General features: G+C 42.1%; 1 protein-coding gene across 2 annotated transcripts in view; it reads left to right on the top strand.

The window, feature by feature from the left end:
• LOC147019717 (cofilin-2-like) overlaps window positions 1-13,675 on the top strand; it is an 85,440-nt gene that overhangs the window by 33,278 nt on the left and 38,487 nt on the right. The window contains exon 2 of one of the 2 annotated variants that reach the window (XM_085894385.1): window positions 13,259-13,389. The exons of the other annotated variant lie outside the window; for it this stretch is intronic. The gene's annotated coding sequence lies outside the window, so the exon portion shown is untranslated. The remainder of the gene's footprint in view (window positions 1-13,258; window positions 13,390-13,675) is intronic. 2 annotated transcript variants of the gene reach the window in all.

Raw genomic sequence — 13,675 nt, 5'->3', positions numbered from 1 at the left:
GTGAATCAGGTGCTTGAAATTACATGAACTTTGTGCACAGATATGAGGTGAAAGGCTCCTTTTGTCAACATTGCTGTCTTTGAGGGCCTGCTGTAATTTTGCATGATACTGACAGAGAAGGAGAAAGAAAAAGAGAGAATACTTGAACATTATGTTTATCTTTCTCTCTTTATCTCTCTCTTTATCTCTCTTTCTTTGTGTCTCCGCCCCCCCCCAATCCCCCTCACCCTGCTCAGATAATTTTCAGCACGCTCCTCACATTTTTAATGTTTTTTTTTTTTAATTGTAAATACATTAATTGTATCCAAAATTTGTACACTTGTTTGTCAAATTAACAAGTACTGTATAGAATTACCCAAGTTAATTTCATTATCTGCATCCTGACTTTCACATCTTTTAAACATTTTTGTGGACCTACTTAGAAATTGGTTTTCAAAACCAGTAAAATTGCTCAACCTCTTGACAAAAAACACCCAGTGGTGTTCTGCTTATTTGGCCTGTATTATAAACTGTTGTGGCAAACTTTGTCTTACCCAAGTTTGTCTCTACTGACCATTGAGATCTGGATTTTTAACTGGCCATAGGATGGTGTCACTGGTGTTCCCGGCTGCAAACTCCTGTTGCTATTCCGATAGGATGGTGTAAAAGTAGCAGACATTTTTCTTGGATCTGGATTTGATTCTCGACCTGACTAAACTGTATGACTGTTGCTTCGCAGGCTCGACATTTTCAGTTTTCCGTCCCTCAGACGTGGGCACCTGTCTGCTGGCATTAGCTGGTGGATTTTGAAGGTTGACTGGTCATTCCGCATCATTACATGTCCTTTCTTAGTTCTGCAGAACGTCACATCTATACTATAAGAGAAATATTTGTCTGTGTGTGGCACCACTTTTCTCAGAGATGGCCATACGAATCTTCGGACTTTCAGAGGTTCATCAGTGTGTGCTGGGGTGTGTTTTAGGCAAAAATAAAAGTTGGATTATTTATATATATATATATATATATATATATATATATATATATATATATATATATATATATATATATATATATATATATATATTTTTTTTTTTTTTTATTGCTCAGTAGTTCCGAAGCCTTTGTGGCTATGTAAAAGGTAATATTAAATGATCCTTGACCCCATTCCTTAGTAGTGGGTGTAGGAAACTGTTTTAGGTCCCCACAAAAAATGGGGAAAAATGCCCCCCAAAAACACACCAATTTGATTTCAAAAGCCAACAGGATTATAACAGAACTGGACAATGTCAGGTATGCTGGCTCATGGTGTATAAAAAAAATAATTTGTTCAGAGCCCAATTAGTTATTGTTCTCCCTTTTCAGAGCCCATGATGGTGTACCTGCATCCCACCTTAGTGATCTTTCGATCTACAATCCTTTGGTTTGGCTTCCCATTCCCTTTCGGCGGTATGTCGCTCCAGCAACCCCCTCATATTTGTTTTGTCAACTTTCCAGCAAGCCCAACTGGATGGGTTCAGCAATCTTTCAAAGTTGCCAAATGTGTTTCTTAAAATCTACCTTTTATTTTTGTTTAAACCCCTTCATGCTTTTTATTTATCCCCCCCCTCCACTTGTCTTGATTTTGTATTGAATATATAAAACATATGGAGGACTCGTTAGCAAGCCATAGCATTCCCCTCATTGGTGTCCATCTGGAAACGTGAGAGGAATGACAAGCTGCTTAAACCTGCTGCATGGAGAATTGCCAAGTGTGCTTCCTGGCCAAGCCATTCTGCAAATACATTAAAAAGTGTTACAAAATACCGGGCCACGTTAAATGTCTTTAGAACATCAGACCAAGTCAACACCCTTTAATAGTCTGTTTTCAAAAAATGCATTGATTCACCAAATTATCTTGATACTCTGCATTATATGGCACTAATGTTTGTTGCTTGCCAACCTGTAAAGAAAGAAATACAATGCATTTTTGTTGGCCATTCTGGAGCCTCTAGTCTGGAGAATGGAGGGATATGTGTACACATTCTAACTATTGCTATAAAATTGAAATAAAAACCTCCAGGAAGCAAGACTCCACTGCAGTTGTGTAATCTCACGCTTGGTTTGCTACTTGTATCTCTGGTGCATATATCATATTTTCAAAATAAATAAATATTTCGCTGCTTCGGGATAATGTTTTGAGCCTACAATGGAGGTAGTAGGTTAAACTCTCTGCACAGTACTGTTTAGCACCAGGCAGTCTGAAGACCACTTGGGGTTTGAAATCCAAACCTGTGATGATAACCTGAAGGTGAGTTGTGTTGTTACTAAAGCCAACAATTGCCATTATGTTTAGCAACCCATTTGAGTTTATTCGATATCCCTGGAGGTTAATTTATATCAAGTCTGATGTGCATCTCGCTTCCTTTGTCTCATTGTACTTTCACACCACATTTGTCTGTCTGTCTCACTTTGCTCGTGGAGAAGCATGCATGTGTAATTACCTCAACATGACCTCCGTTCACCAAAGATGGAGGGATGTTATGTTTTCACATGTGTTTGGCTGTGAGTAGGATATCTTGAGTTGTAGACAGATTCGGACGAAACTTGGTGGACTGGTTGGGTGTGTGACAGGACTAATTGATTTGATTTTGGTGAAGATCCGGATACAATGATTTTAAAATTTGTTTCCATGCTTCTTCACTATTGAGATGCGGCCAAAAACAATTTGTAGCATATTTCAATAAGTTACGGATGGATTATGACAATACTCGGTGGAAGAGTTGGTTCGGTGACAAGAACAAGCCAATTCGATTTTTGGTTCAGGTCTGGATCCAGATCCGGCCTATTGGTGAGGTACAAAATGTAAACTGTTCAGCCTGGTGGAGGTATGTGCTCTACCAAGTGCTGTTCAAGTTGTTTGTGAAGCACATCATTGGTGGTGGAACAGAGCGATTGTGGTGTCATGATTACTCTAACAATGGCCCACCTGAACATCTGTTCATGTAATGTCTGTAAACACAGATTCTGTATTCTTGCCAATACAAATGCATTTGTTAGGTTTGAATTTTCACCAGCTGTGGCTACCAATTCTGTGACATTTTGGATGACTAACGGGAACATTAGGAAACGAGTAATATCCTAATTATTCATTTGATTCGAACCATCAGTTTCAGCATCATGAGGTAAGTGTTCAAATGTTAATGCCATGCAGGTGACTCAGTGTTTCTTGTATGAGGACATGTTGAAAAGTCCCATATTTTTCAGACCACAGCTCAATACTCCACCCCCCCCCCCAACAATTAAGCTCACATTGCACCTGGATGGATGTGAGGGTGGAGGACCAATTGAATTGATAACGATGATTGCCGCAGGAAAAAGGGTCAACCGAGTATGTAAAAAAAAAAAAAAAAAAAATAGATGGAACATGGCCTGTTACTCGGTCCGTAATTTGTCATTCCCAAGCCGTAGAGAGACGTTTCTGGCCTCATGAGACTCGGAGTCACGGTTTACCCTCTGGACCCATGGTGTCAACATTTATTACTCTGTGTTCACGTTATTTAAACATGAATTCAATTGATACCAACTACACATTCAGGAAAAAAGGGTGAACTGCATATGTAATAGATAGATTGCGTATGGCATGTCACTTGGTCCATAACTCATCAATCCCGTATCGTAAACCGACGTGTGGGGCTTTGACTCGGAGTTCCGGTTTACTCTTTGGACCCATGATGCGAACATTTATTATTTCATGTTCAGGTTACTTAAACACCAATTAAATTGATACCGACAATGTCCCCAGGAAAAAGGGCCAGCTGCATACGTAATAAATAGATTGAATGTGGTGTGTTACTCGGTCCGTAACTCGCCGATCCTGTGTTTTATCAAAGCCGGACATCTTGGTACCCAGTCATCACTGCCAGCAGTTATAAAGTGGCAGTTCAAGTTTGTTTTTTTACCCTCACCAATGGAGAGGGCATTGCATTTGGGTCCGTTTGTCTGTCTGCCTGTTTGTCCGTACAGAACTTTTGTATTTTTTTCTCTGCAACTGCTTGTCGGATTGAGATGAAATTTTCACCGTTCATGCGACTACTGGTGTAGAATGTTTTGGTGATAATTGTGACGTCATAGGTCACGTGGTGTGGTAGCCATATTGAAAAAATGGAAAAACCTTGGACATCTGTATCTCTGAAACCGCACCAAGGAAAAAAATTGAAACTTGACACATAGCAAGTACTCCTCATGGGGAATGAGTTTTTTTTTTTTTTTTTTTTTTCCCCCTCCATAATGTCATTGGTGCCTTCGTTAACGACATCATAATTGCATATGTAGAATTCCACATCCAATCAGTATGAAAATTTTTGAGGGTCATCTCGGGATAAAATGGTCCATATAAAAAAGTGGTCATCGGTCACGTGATTCACCAGCCATATTGTTTTTATGTTCAGAAACCTTCAAAAATCTTCTCTGAAATTGCTGAACAGATCGAGACAAAACTTTACATGTATGACTGCCTGTTCATGAAGAACAAAAGGTTCACACATGATGTCAAAGGTCACATGGTTTGGCAGCCATATTGGATTTACCCTAAAACATTAAAAAAAATACACCTCTCAAAAGAAGTCCTGGTGAGGGTCTATAATCTCTGATGAATCTTTTTCTTGTTTGTTTGTTTTTAGTCCCCTTCCACTGGGGATTTTTGGTTTGCCGTCTCTCTCCATCCACATGCCCCACCTGTGGTTTTCATATATATATATATATATATATATATATATATATATATATATATATATATATATATATTTATTATTTATATATTATATATATATATTTATATTTATTATATATATATTATATATATTATATATATTATATATATATATATTATATATATTGTATATATTGTATATATTGTATATATATTATATATATTGTATATTATATTATATTATATATTATATTATATTATATTATATATTATATTATATATATATATATATATGTGTGTGTGTACTCACCCCCCTCCCTCCATACGCTAACATATTCAACTGAAATTTGGTGTATCGCTTTACTATGATAAGTTACAGAACAACTTTGAGTATCGGGGTGTTTGGTCAAATTATTAATTTTTTTTTAATTTAGAAAAATGACTATAGATACATGGGTTCAGCTACCCTGACTTCATGCCACTGCTTTACATCCATTGGCTTGATAGCTGGCCTGACCACCCCAATTAAATCATGTGCCACCATTGCATGAAGCAGCACAGATAATCAGGCCTCATAAGGCATTCACATGTTTTTGCTTCAAAAATGCATTGTTACGAATTTCGGTCTGCCCGGCGTGCGATCGGCCATGTAACTCAAATCGCGACCGCGTCGCCCACCGGAACGGACAATTCAGTCGTGACCCTCCTTGGAACTACCGCCAGGAGCTAGTCACGGGTGGGTCTTTCGACCCCACCACAATCGTGCCAATCGGCCACCCGCGCAGGATAGGGTTGTTCGCCAAACTCGACCTACCTAAGTACCTGCGCAGGTAGTTAACCCGGCGATCGTACCTCCCCACTGGCCGACCTAGGACACGAACCACTCAAGCGGTCTGTTCCGTGCTTCAGTGATAACCGAGCGGTGTTATTGCCGGCCCCAACGGACGTGATTATTTACCGGGTGCTTACACCCTTCTACCAATTCCTTCCGAGATGCAAGATGGAACTTTCAAATAGGGGAAAGGACGCAACGAAATGGGGAACAGTTCAACAAGCACATTTATTGCACACTCAGACAAGCACGTATTTTACAGCCATACAGAAAATCATGCACGTATACAGTGAAAGCAAGCAAAGGCAGAGTTACAACCGAATGAAGTCTTTATTTTACACGCACACTGAGACAATTCTACTTATAAGACGGCACCACCACATGCATTTACACAAAAGCAAAGGAAAAAGCCACCCTCAAAGGCAAGGGTGGCAGACAGGTTCGTGGACCAAATGTACATGGAACCTGGATGAGCGGCCAGGTCCAAGAGACCGAAGGGTCTTACCCGCGCCCTCGTGCCGTTATGGCGGGCAAGCCACGATGTCAGCGTAGCTGCGCCTGGCTTCGTGCCCCTGGCGTGGCCGGTGAGCTCTCTCCGGCGTTCTCCGTGCAGGCACGTGTTTCACCGTCAGCACCACGGTTGGGGAGGGGAACGGACGAGGTTTACCGGCGCTTTCTTAGCGCGGAGCTTGGTAAGGGAAAGGGGAATTGCTGACGCTCGAAACTCCTTCCTCTCCGTCAATCGCCCCTCGTCTGCCTTAAGACTTCAGCTCCGAGCTCCGTCTCCCGACTCTGCCCCACTGACACTGCCGCACCGACACTGCCGCCGTCTGCCTCTTCGAGCTTCGTCCTGTTCTCCGACCCCTCCAGACTGCCACTCTCCACACACACACACACACACACACACACACACACACACACACACACACACACACACACACACACACACACACACACACACACACACACACACACACACACACACACACACACACACACACACACACACACACACACACACACACACACACACACACACACACACACACACACACACACACACTCCCCACTCCCCACTCCCCACTCCCCACTCCCCACTCCCCACTCCCCACTCCCCACTTCCCACTTCCCACTTCCCACTTCCCACTTCCCACTTCCCACTTCCCACTTCCCACTTCCCACTTCCCACTTCCCACTTCCCACTTCCCACTTCCCACTTCCCACTTCCCACTTCCCACTTCATCCTTCAAGCAACTCACCCCCGTCACATCAAATCTCTCTCTCGCTATCTGCTTTGCGATCCTGAATACTGCTCTCTTACCCTCCTCCGAATCCAAGCGTTCTCCAAACATTTTCCAATGGGCCTCCTGCGCCTTTGCAACCTCTTTCTTTGCAGCCTTCTTGGCTTCCTTATAACTTTCATGTGCAGCCTCTTCTTCCACCGTATCCTTTGCCTTTTGCCATTCCTTGAACTTCTTCCTCTTCTCTTCAATCGTCTTTCCAACTTCATCATCCCACCACCATGTTTCCGAGTGCTCCGTGTGCAGGATGTATATCGGGTTATTTTAATAGTAAATGGGCAAATCCAAGAAACTAATGAAATATGGTGGGTTTGAGAGCTTCATTCTTGTTCCAGTATCCGCTCGAGCGTATGTTAAAGGCAAACAAAATATTCCCCCTCCCCCCTCAATTAGCAGAGCCTACCTGTTGCTTCACTGACAGACCAATTAGTCATCGTATTTGCCAAAAATTTTGGGTCAGAAGCAAAGGCATTTACCGATGCATATAGTGCTTTAACCATTCACCCTGACCACATCCTCCCTCCCCCCCCCCCCCCCGCTCCCTGTCCTCACGTTACACTCTACCCCTTTGCTCCTCATTCGGCCTGATGTCTTTTCCTGCTAGAAATGTCTCGCACACAATAACGGGCTTTGACAGGCCCCTCAGGGTTTGTTTTTTCTGTCCCCCCCCCCGCCCCCAGGGTTGGGGAGGGAGCAGGTGGGAGGGGGGGATGGAGAAATGAAAGGAACAAATTTACCTGTGCAAAAAGTGCTTTAACCTCAGCATTGCCCAGCTAAAGAAGGAAATTGTAATACCCTCTGCCACCGCTACCACCAGGTGTGCTACACGGTACATATTTACACGTGCTCGTGCACACACCACCGTGTGAGGCCATGGCACATGGACTGTTTCACTCCACACAAAGTTGTATTTGTACACCAAATTTGGACTTTGTCACTTTGAAGATGTGGCCGTGCATAAGGAACAAAGAAACACAATAGCATTCATTCATTTATTTATATTGATACCCTTGATATATATATATATATATATATATATATATATATATATATATATATATATATATATATATATATATATATATATATATATATATATATATATATAAAACAAAATATATATATATATATATATATATATATATATATATATATATATATATATATATATATATATATATATTTTGTTTGTTTCAAGACTTTTTGCCGTTCTCGTTATTTTCATGGTGACTCTTCACCCCATCTTTAAGTGGTTTGTGTATTGAATGGCTTTCAGTACTTGTAGTTATTAGTCTCATGATGACCCTTTGTACTCTTGTTTCTTTGTTTGTTTTTATTCTAGGGAGTTGATTGGAGTATTCAGGTGTGCAATTTGCTCATGCTTTTTCTAACCTTGCTGGAATTTCAATAGTGTAGAGTTTTTCTTGGTTCTTGATTTAGGTCTTTGATGGCATTGCAAGATTCTTGCAAAAAAAATGTATATTGTTTTACATTCAAAAACCAACATAGATTGGGAAGGAAATGTGTGGCTTTACACTGCTACTGTTCAAGTGCAGATTGTTTTCTTTTCCTGGTTGCTTCCTTTTTGGCTTGCTTGAATATATATTTTGATTGGAAATGGAAAAGTTATGTGTATGGACATTGTGGAGGGTTGTGCAAAGTTTGTTCAGAATTTGTTTTTGTGTTTTGTTCTCCAAGCAAAACTGTTTCTCTGTAGTGCAGGCCTACTGTATGTTGATGTATGAACTGCCTTTTGTGGATTTGGTTCAAAAAAAAAATTGATATAATAAAGTGGAGTGTCTGTCCATCCATGAACTACTCCCTCAATTTTGGGAATAACTTTGCCCACTGGAATTTCTGGGGAACCTTTTTGGGGTCCCATTGGGTGTGTGAAGGTGGGTGGAAGGTTTCATAAATATGTTAATACAATTATGATTGACTTTCTCTTTCTCTTTTTCTCTTTCTCTTTTTCTCTTTCTCTTTTTCTCTTTCTCTTTTTCTCTTTCTCTTTCTCTTTCTCCTTTTTTTTTTTTTTTCCTCTCTCTCTCTCTCTCTCTCTCTCTCTCTCTCTCTCTCTCTCTCTCTCTCTCTCTCTCTCTCTCTCTCTCTCTCTCTCTCTCTCTCTCTCTCTCTCTCTCTCTCTCTCTCTCTCTCTCTCTCTCTCTCTCTCTCTCTCTCTCTCTCTCTCTTTTTCTCTCCACATGTAAGCAATGGGTTCGGCATTAGCAGTCTTGGCATTTACCACTTGCAGAAACATTCACTGGTTCGGTAGTATTGTTACGAATCTGGAAACCATTCGCATTCACTCATACAGTTGACCCAAAGTTTAGTTATTTCGTTAAGTATATGTGGATAGTTGAATCTCCCCCCTATGTCTAATGTGTGCGCTGCGGCTTTCTTTTATAGTCAGGTTTTTTACATCTTTAAATCTACCAACGCCAACAAAACCCTCACACCATTCCTCCTCCCACTCTGCGGGCGAACAAGCGCTTCACCCGCCCAACTTTCACTTCACACCACGGCGCCATAACGCACGTGTTTCTGACTACGGACGTGGGTAGAGCCCCCTCCCCTCGGAGCTCTGACTCCACCCCATCAAAGAAGAATGTCGACACTGGGGAAGACAACAGGGTCTCTCTCAGGGGAGGAGCACCTAAACGCCGACACGCCCCTCCTCCAATCGTGGCTGGCCACCACGACACCCGAAAACGCCCCGTCCAATCTGGAGGCGAGTTACCCGAGAGCGGATCCCTCCACCCCGCATGGGGGAGGGATAAGAAGGATCACGAGCTGTTTCCGAGAAGGGTGGTTCCTTGGAGGGTGTTTGTTGCTTCTGGTCTGATGGGCTCTCCTGGTCGTCGGTCATCGTTCGTGGCTGGCCGGGTCGGTCTTTGGGTCCTGGCTGCGCTCGTTGGATTCTGGTTCATGGGTTCGAGTTCCACCGTGCTGGGTTGTGTTGGAGTGCTCTTGCTGGGGATCCCCGTTCTTGTCCATGGGCTCCGAGCTCCACAAGTGAGTCAGTAAAACCGCATGAGGCGGCCAGGTACCCGATCGAACTCTAACCCCCAGCTAGCCTATCCTCCGTGGCTGGAGCGTCCAATAAAGGCCAGCCGGCTCCATTTCTTTTTTGCGTGTGTGTGTCCGTCTGTGGTCAGTCTTGTAAGTAAAACTTTTAAGTGATTCCCATTGTACATTTGCCTGCATTTATATTCGTGATTAAGTCTGCTCTGTGTTTTCCTCCCTATTGCCTATTGTAAATAAATAACTTTTAAATGTTCCAGTTCATTGTCTGTGCTTTTTCATTGGCCTAGCATGGTTCGGGCTTGAGAATTAGGGAGGCCGATTGTGCCGTAAATTTTTATTTGGGCCGGCGCGGCTTTGGTAATTCCTGCTCGGTTACGCCGGATCCAAGTTGGTAACAGCGACTCGGTTCGGACAAAGCCAGCTGAGGGTGTGGCTTCCCCGGTAGCTAGACTGCGTGGCTAATTAGGTAAGTTGGAATCAGACAAAAAAAGACCCTAACCACTCAGTCGAAATATTGGCGTCCACGGTCCATTAAGCGACCCGTCGACTTCGGAGTTATCCGGAGTGATGACCTTTCAATTCCGGGTGCTCGGAGGGGAGACGGCCCAACTGCTCCATCTAGCGGTTGTTCCTCGCCCCTGAACCTGGCACCACAACAATATCTTGATACAATTTATATTTTTCTTTCCTCTCATACGATGCCGATATCTCTCTCTGCATGTACAGTTTGTTGTACACACATTCACAGTTTCAGCAATTTCTCAATACATTTGAGATTCTCGGTTCCCACCTGTCAGAAGCCACAATTTTTCACTTTCATTCATGGATTCAGCATTTGCAGTTTCACCATTGACCACGTATTGAAACATATTATACACCCCTTTTCTGGTGGGGTCAGCTGGAGTATTTTTTTACTTATGTATATCTCCACCTCTTCGTTTACACCATACTTGCATTCTTGAAGATAGTCATGCAAATTAAAACAATTTCCCCAGAAGTTACAAAGAAAAAAAATTAAAAAGAGTCATAGCCCCCATTGTTTTAGTAATTTTGTTGTACGGAGTTAAAGGGTGAGCCCATGTTTATGTACATCTAAAATGGCCACCAGTCTACCTTTCACCTACAGCCCCCCTTTTATCAGATCACAAAAAGTTGTGGGGGGGGGCACATGTATGCCATCATGCGCCTTGCTTTTGCCAAGCTTGAACAAAATCAGACCATGCATGTCTGAGAAATGGTTGGGGATATATTTAAGTGAACAAAATGGCCACCAGTCAGCCATCTCACCAAAAAAATGACATGCTTATGTAAGCCATCATTCATTATCTATGTGCCAGGTTTGAACAACATCGGTAAATACATATCCGAGAAATGGTTGAGGACGTGTTCGACACTGGGTTATTTGTTTTTGTTTTTGCGTTTACAACTTAAAATGGCTGCCAGTCGGCCATCTTTGATCACATTACAAAACAAAATGATGTGCATATGTATACCATCTTGTGTTATCTTTGTGTGAAGTACGAATAAAATCGCTCGATACATGTCCGAGATATGGTTGCGGACGCACAGACATGAAAATTAAGACCGAATCCATAAGCCCCCGTTCGGACCAAGTCCAATGGTGGCTAATAATGTAATTGGTGGAAGTTAAGGGGAGTGCTACCTCAACACTCATTTTTAGGTCATCTCTACCGAGATGACCTAATAAAGCCGGACCAAATGTCCGTCCGTACGTCCGTCAACAATTTTTCTTTCCGATCTTGATGAAACTTAGTATGTGGGTAGAGGTCGATTCGTGTTGCACAACGATATAACTTTTGTCAGGGTCAAGGTCACGAGGTCACGTAAGTTATAAAAATCGCCATTTTCAAAACCTATCTAGTCTGCCATTCTACAAGATATTCGGCAACTGTTTATTGATTATGATAGTAAAAAAATATTATCTTTTATCTAACCGGACAGATTTTTGAATTTCCTTCCTGTTTGATCGTCATGTGATCTGGAAGATGGCCAAAAACGCCGATGCGATTCGCAAAGAAAGAAGGAAGGAGAAATGAAATATAAATATAAAACACATTTTTAGCCTTTTATATTTATACATTTTCCGCCGAAGGTGCAAAAGTTTCAAAACCTGAAATGTAAACGTCGGCATTTATTTTCAAAATATAATTTCGCGCGCGCACGCGCCAAAATGGCGGGTCATCTTTAACCAAACTGTGCAGTAGTCTTCGGTCATAACTGAACATTGAGAATTTGTGGTATTATGGAGATGACAGTCACCCCCACACAGGGGGTAATTTTTTATTATTATTATTATTATTACGGTGGTGGTGGTTTATTTTATTTAAATTACTTGTAAATGCAACGTATCGCTTTGCTGATGGGAATATTCAGGTGGTGGGGGGGGGGGGAGGAGTGGTGCAAGAAAGGAAGGCAGCATGAGGACAGGGTCTGTCCAGATGTGACCACCGTCCAGGTACATCAAGGGAAGGCAGCGTGAGAGGGTCTGTCTGGAGATAACAACCACCCCCACGACGAGTATACTATCTGGTGAGACACAAAGACAGACATAGGAGCAAAGGGGTAGGGGTAGGGAGAGGGAATGAGGAGGGGTGTGGAGGGAAGGGGATCTGTCCAGGCATAACAACCGTCCAGATATGTTTGGAGACAGAGAGAGGTGTGGGAGGATGCGGCACTGTATTTTGAAGGGGTGGAGTGAGAATGGGATGAAGAAAGAAGGGGGGTAGGGTAGGGAGCTGGAGAATATTATAACACACACGCACACAGTCGTGTTACATGTTTAAAAAAAAAAAAATTGGCTTCAATTGAGATCTCACTGACGGCTTTGAAATCTGGTGTTATCAAATGTATTTTGCTTTGAAACTCTCAACGTGAAAGCACAGAGTTGTATTAAAAAAAAAAAAAAAACAACAAAAAAAGAACAAACAACCAATTGCTTTAGAAATGGTCACGCAGACTAAGGAAAACGCTCGTCTGCTGCTCGACTTAAAACCTTCAAGATACGGGATGAAACTTTTCCACCACAGCACCTGCATAATCGAGTACACACATACACATACACATACACATACACATACACATACACATACACATACACATACACATACACATACACATACACATACACATACACATACACATACACACACCTGGAGTTCCTTGATTTGCAGATCTATAGATCTACCTCTACCTTCTAGCAACTGCTGACTACTTCCTGATTGGGACGTGACCTGTTCCGCCATCCACTGTCGGGCACTTTGCAAGCTTCTTAAGCATTCAAGCAAGCACTCCAGTTAAATGGTTGGCAAGCGATAGCTATGTTTGACATACAAATGAACACTTTTTTTATTTTAATATATATGTATGTTTTTTTTTTAAATGGAGCTTAAATTTTGTAATTCGGTTTGGTTTCAGAGATTCTCGAGGTTATGGAAATGGCATGTGTGAAAATGAAATAAAGCCACGAACGCTGACCTCTCTGGGTGTTTCTCAGCATTACGATGTACCCAGCAGTTCATAGCTGATGAACACGCATTTGATAATGAGTGAGTAATGTGGGAGTAGGGGGAAACTTTATCGTTAAATCGTTGCAGCCTGTTCCAAGTCAAAGCATGTTTGAGCAGGCCAAAAAACATGGTGGCTTCAGATCCCAGTGAGGTAACTCAAGATACACCTTAAGACCCCTCGTAGCAAGGTGGCTGAGGATCTCCTGATAAAGGATATAATTAAATAAGGCCGTTGATCATCTTCAAAAGGGGTGTTATAATTAACCCAAACACCCAATTTTCACTCTTGCCCTTCCTCGGAGTTCCATTGGTATACATGCAAAGT

Source organism: Eptatretus burgeri, chromosome 9, assembly GCF_056783735.1.
Source record: "Eptatretus burgeri isolate ZD-2024b chromosome 9, Ebu_testis_v1, whole genome shotgun sequence".
NCBI lineage: Eukaryota > Metazoa > Chordata > Myxini > Myxiniformes > Myxinidae > Eptatretus > Eptatretus burgeri.
The sequence above is the reverse complement of the archived record's forward strand: the minus strand, read 5'-3'. Positions and strand labels throughout refer to the sequence as shown.